At 44.5% G+C, this 6,000-nt stretch overlaps 1 protein-coding gene across 1 annotated transcript in view; it reads left to right on the forward strand.

Annotated features, from left to right (window-relative positions):
- Positions 1–6,000, forward strand: part of EFEMP2 (EGF containing fibulin extracellular matrix protein 2) — a 725,363-nt gene that overhangs the window by 406,091 nt on the left and 313,272 nt on the right. The gene's annotated exons all lie outside the window — the stretch shown is intronic.

Consider the following 6,000-nt stretch of genomic DNA (forward strand, 5'->3'; position numbering starts at 1 on the left):
CAGAACTTGAGAAAACTCAACAGAATGGCAGGACCTTCACTGCTGTTGTGCAATTTAAAAAGTCATCCTGCTCTCCAGAATAAAGTAGAGCCCACCTCAGTTTTGGTACTGACATAGCTATCGGCAAAGAAATGACCCATTTCCAGGAAGAGCTAATATAGCCATGGATAGAATTTTTACAAGCCTACAGATTACAATGATTGGCAGAACCAGAGCTGTTGTCCTGCTGTGTGGGATAGATTCTTGATCCCTCAGGTAATGCCCAGTTGTCTTTTTGGTCCATCCAGTTAACCACGTGGCTTGTTATTATGAGGGCAGGTGGATCAGGAGTCACTTTACCAGGATCCACCGCCCTATTCAAAAAGAATGCAGAGAAAGGTTGTAATCTTTCATGCAAACATGAATAATTTGAGATTTCCTCAATTCACAAAATATTTGTTTATTGCTTTAAAGATTCTTTTTAAGCTCTACAGGAGGCTGAGGAAATTAGGCTGTTCTTCATGTAAGATCCAGATCTTGACCTAAGCAGCCTAAACTGAATTATTTTAAGAGTCTTTTGAAATGGTCAATGTGCAGTCCAGCTTTCCTTGTTTGTCAGAAGTTGATTGGACGTGTTTTTTGGACATCAAGATTGCCTTTCTACACTTTAATCTAACATAGAAGTCCAATGGGTTTTTGTCCTTCTGCATAGGAGCCATCCAGTTCTGAGCACTTCCACTGGTGCTTATTTCACTTAGCAGAAAATTTTGCAAGTACATCTCTGTAGTGAAACAAAAGGCTGCTAAGAGTAACAGTGTTTTCATTTGTTGGACAGGTGGGTTCTACCTGCCTCCTATGATGGATAGTCTTGTATCAGAAGGGCCCATATCTATACAGGAAGAATGCAGAGTCCCTGTAATCACAACTACGCAGGTAAAAGCTGCACTCTCTGAAGCCAAAAACACAGCATCCATGAGACCGGACAACATCCCAAGCTGCATTTTACACAAACTTCAGAATGAACTGGCTCCCCACTTAAGCACCATGTTCAATAATAGCCTCGCATCAGGCTTTGTGCCCACTGAGTGGTGCACAGCAACAGTTATCCCACTCCACAAAGGGGGAGCCACCACTGATCCCGGGAACTATCGACCTATTAGCCTGATGATCCTGGTCTGCAATGCCATGGAATGTATCATCATGGAACTCATAAACAAAGACAGTGGTAACCTCCAAACTCTGGATCCCACCCATTTCGGGTTTGTGAAAGGCAGATCATGCCTCCTGAACCTGATCGACTTCTTTGAGGCAGTCACCAAAGCCGTAGATGAGGGTAAGGTGGTTCAGACAGCCTAGCTTGATCTCGCCAAGGCTTTTGACACAATCCCCCATTCTGGAATTATAGCTAAACTCACTAAACTAAGTATAAATCCCTACGTCACAAGATGGGTTGCCAACTGGCTCACTGACAGAACCCACACTGTAAAAGTTGCAGTCTCCAAATATGACCTCAAAGCAGTGACAAGTGGAGTACCACAGGGTTTGGTATCTACTTCTCTGAAGTACAGCCTAACACAGAAGGCCTCTGGATAACGAAGTTCACAGATGACTGCAAACTAGGAGCCAGCATCAAGTCCCCAAATGATGTGGACATCCTACAGAAGGGCCTCGCTGAGACAGATGCCTGGTGTGAGAGCCATGGCCTCAAGTTCAATGCCAAAAAGTGCAGTGTCATCCCCTTTGGTAAAAACTCTGTACCCATAAACTACCACATAGGCAGCAATCTACTTAACACCGAATGTGTGATAAGAGACTTTGGGACCCAGTTGGACAGTAGTCTCTCCTTTGATAGTCACATCGCCACAGTAATCAGGAAGTCCTTCTACATGGCACACCTCATCATAAAAGGGTTCTCATCCAGGAAAAAAGAGGTCATTGTTCCCCTCTACTCGACATTCATTAGACCTATTATAGAGTACAATGCCCCTTTTGGAATGCAACTCACAAGACATCTCCAGCAGCTGGAAAGGCCACAGAAGTACCTCACAAAGAGCAGTACTGGCCTCAAACAAATGCCCTACACTGACCGCCTCAAAAAACTCCAGCTTTACTCCATAGCATATCGCCTACTCCGAGGTGATCTCTGCCTAACATATAAAGCTATGTCAAACCCAGAGCTGTTGGACATGCTACACCTAAAGAAATCCCAATCCCTCCGAGCTACATGCTCTAGGGACCTAAACCTTGTCACCACAATAAACAGGACATGCTGGAGGGATAGATTCCAGTCCCAGAGATTTCCCATACTCTGGAATAGGCTACCCATCTATGTCAAGCAAAGATCTTCATTAGCACTCTTCAAGAAAAATCTTGATGAGTGGATGGGAAATAGGAAATACATCCCGGGGATCACTTCTGTGTCTCTGCTCGACAGTGGCACAGGAAAATAACTTTCATGGGTGGCATAAGCCAGGGAACCTTGTTGGCTAGGCTTACATAGGCCCTTGGGCCGATAGCCTAGTACCTACCTATGAACCTATGAAGCTATGAAGTGCAACGGCTTACCAAGGAGGAAGTAAAGATCGCTATGAAGAGGATGAATACTGGAAAGCCTGTTGGTCCACATGACATACCTGTGGTAGCATAAGGGAAATGGCAGTGGTGTTTTTCACCAGATTGTTTAATGATATCTTGGAAAGTGAGAGGTTGCATGTGGAGTGGAGAGAAAGTGTTTAAATACCATTTTAGGAATAAGGTTGATGTGCAGAGCTGTAGTAACTACAGAGGGATTAAACTGATCAGTCACACCATGAAGTTATGGGAAAGAGTAGTGGAAGCTAGGTTTAGAAGGGAGGGGATGATTAGTGATCAGCAGTATGGTTTCATGCTGGGAAAGAGCACTACAGATGTGATGTTTGCTCTGAGAGTGTTGATGGAGAAGTACAGAGAAGGTCAGAAGGAGTTGCATTGTGTCTTTGTGGACTTAGAGAAAGCATATGGCAGGGTGCCTAGAGAGGAGTTGTGGTATTGTATGAGGAAGTCGGGAGTGTCAGAGAAGTATGTAAGAGTGGTACAGGATATGTACGAGGATAGTGTGACAGCGGTGAGGTCTGCGGTGGGAGTGACGGATGCGTTTAAGGTGGAGGTGAGATTACATCAAGGATCAGCTCTGAGCCCTTTCTTATTTGCAATGGTGATGGACAGATTGACAGACATGATCAGACAGGATTCCCCATGGACTATGATGTTTGCAGATGACATTGTGATCTGTAGTGAGAGTAGAGAACAGGTGGAGGAGACCCTGGAGAGGTGGAGATATGCTCTAGAGCGAAGAGGAATGAAGGTCAACAATACTAAGACAGAATATATGTGTGTGAATGAGAGGGAGGATAGAGGAATGGTGAGGATGCAGGGAGTAGAGCGAAGGTGGATGAGTTTAAATACTTGGGATCAACATTTCAGAGTAATGGTGAGTGTGGAAAAGAGGTGAAGAAGAGAGTACAGGCAGGAAGGAGTGGGTGGAGAAGAGTGTCAGAAGTGATTTGTGACAGACGAGTACCAGTAAGAGTGAAAGGGAAGGTCTACAAGAGGGTAGTGAGACCAGCTTTGTTATATGGGTTGGAGACAGTGGCATTGACAAAAAGGCAGGAGTCAGAGCAGGATGTGGCAGAGTTAAAGATGTTAAGATTTGCACTGGGTGTGACGAGGGTGGACATGATTAGGAATAAGTATAATAGAGGGTCAGCCCAGGTTGGAAGGTTTGGAGACAAAGCCAGAGAGGCAAGATTACATTGGTTTGGACATGTGCTGAGGAGGGATGCGGAGTATTTTGGGAAAAAAGATGCTAAGGATGAAGCTGCCAGATAACAGGAAAAGAGGAAGGCCTAAGATAAGGTTTATGGATGTGGTGAGAGAGGACATGCAGGTGGTTGGTGTGACAGAGTAAGATGCAGAGGACAGGAAGAAATGGAAACAGATGATCCACTATGCAACGCCTAATAAGAGTAGCTGAAAGAAGAAGACATCTGTACTGAGAGTAGGGTACAGGTGTAGGAGACCCTGTAGAGGTGGAGATATGCTCTAGAGAGGAGAGGAATGAAGGTAAGCAGGACTACGACAGAATATCTGTGTGTGAATGAGAGGGTGGGTAGTGGAATATCGAGGATGCAGGGAGTAGAGTTTGGCAAAGGTGGATGATTATAAATGATTGGGATCAACAATGTCATAGACAAAAAGGCAGGAGTCAGCGTTGGACGTGGCAGAGTTACAGATGTTAGGATTTGCACTGGTTGTGACGAGGGTGGACAGGAGTAGCAATGTGTATATGACAGGGTCAGCCCATGTTGGACGGTTTTGAGACAAAGCCAAAGAGGCAAGACTACATCAGTTTGGACATGTGCTGCAGAGGGATGCTGATTATATTGGGAAAAGGATGGTAAGGATGACGCTGCCAAGTGAGAGGAAAAGAGGAAAGCCTCAGATAAGATTCCTGGATATGGTGAGAGAGGACATGCTGGTGGTTGATATGACAGAGCAGGATGCAGAGGACAGGCAGAAGTGGCAACAGATGATCCACTTTGGCCACCCCTAACGGGAACAGCCAGAAGCAAAAGAAGGAGATGTAATTTCAGTCTTCACAGATTTGCCAATGATCTGCCAGACGTAACACAACTGTATGAGTAAAGGACTACAAATATGAGGCACACATATGGTCAGTGTGCATAACACTGGACAGTTTAATGGTATGGGCTCAGTATATCACATGCAGTTCAACACACACTTGTGCAACAGTACTTTACTATGCAAAGACCATGTATAGGTCTCTCACATTTCTGAGACAACCGAGTATGTCATGGTTGTATTCACAAGTAAGATATGAATATGTACAACATCCCAGTAGCTGGCCTAGCATTCTCATAGTCAGTATTGCTCAACACACACTGCAGTAGTAGTCATGTGGGAGCCATCCTTTCCTGGGGTGACTCAAGGGCCTGACCTATGATCTATGTTACTGCAGACAGACCCAGATCCTATGGCCATAGGTTCTGATTAGCAATACAGCGGTAGGGCAAGTCTTTTTGAGACATATATGTTAGAGTTCCTATTTCCCCTTCTTACATACTCCCTACTGCAGTCCATTACATGCTTACGTGTTTGACATACCTGTTTGTTTTATTCAAGTGTAGGTTCATGTCCTGCTTGGCTTTTATTTCTCTTTTTGCTGTTTCTCTCTCTCTCTCTCAAGGACGTAGGGTGTATATCTGTTTTGCATAGGCAGCAGCTTGCCTTTTGTAGGTAATGCTCATGAACAGCTGATGGCCTGTGCACCAATTGGTGTCCCCACTTGATAACTGCATACAGGACAACTGTGTTGTTATTCATATAGCCAATGCATGGCAACACACTCCTATCATTGAGTACGTCATGTGAGTGTTGACCCTTTTCCTTGCCAGTGAGGAGGACTTCATGGAGGTTTATGAACAACAGCATCACAGAGGGTATTTGGAAGTACCTCTTACAACCAAATCTGTGGAGACAGGTCAACAGACTGGGGGAGGATGTTCCAGACATAGGGACAGAATGTAGGTATTGCTGTTATACATTTGGATTAATGCTAGTCTAACAGGTTTGTGTGGACATGGAGTTCCTGGGTGATTTTAATTCTGACAGTGTTATGTATTTGACATAACTCTCACCTGTAGGGCTATCCGCAGAATGGACAGAATTTGGAGTTCTATGTTTGGTGTGTTCCTCAGACATTTTTTATCTTTGGAAAGTCAGCATACTCTGGGGATTGCAATCAGTAACTGGGCCTCTGTCCCACAATTATATCAGGCTTTGTCCAGATGTCATGCAGTAAGAGGTTTATAGGTATGGTATATGATTATTTAGTGGCTACATTCCTGACATTATCCCAGTGATGTATCAGACTACCAGACATGTTATGTGGAAGAGGCCTTATATATGAGGGGAAAACCTGGACATTCTGTGGGACTCTGTACGGTTGTGAGGTCTGTGTAT

This window comes from Protopterus annectens, chromosome 2.part0, assembly GCF_019279795.1.
Source record: "Protopterus annectens isolate FY-2018-M chromosome 2.part0, PAN1.0, whole genome shotgun sequence".
NCBI lineage: Eukaryota > Metazoa > Chordata > Ceratodontiformes > Protopteridae > Protopterus > Protopterus annectens.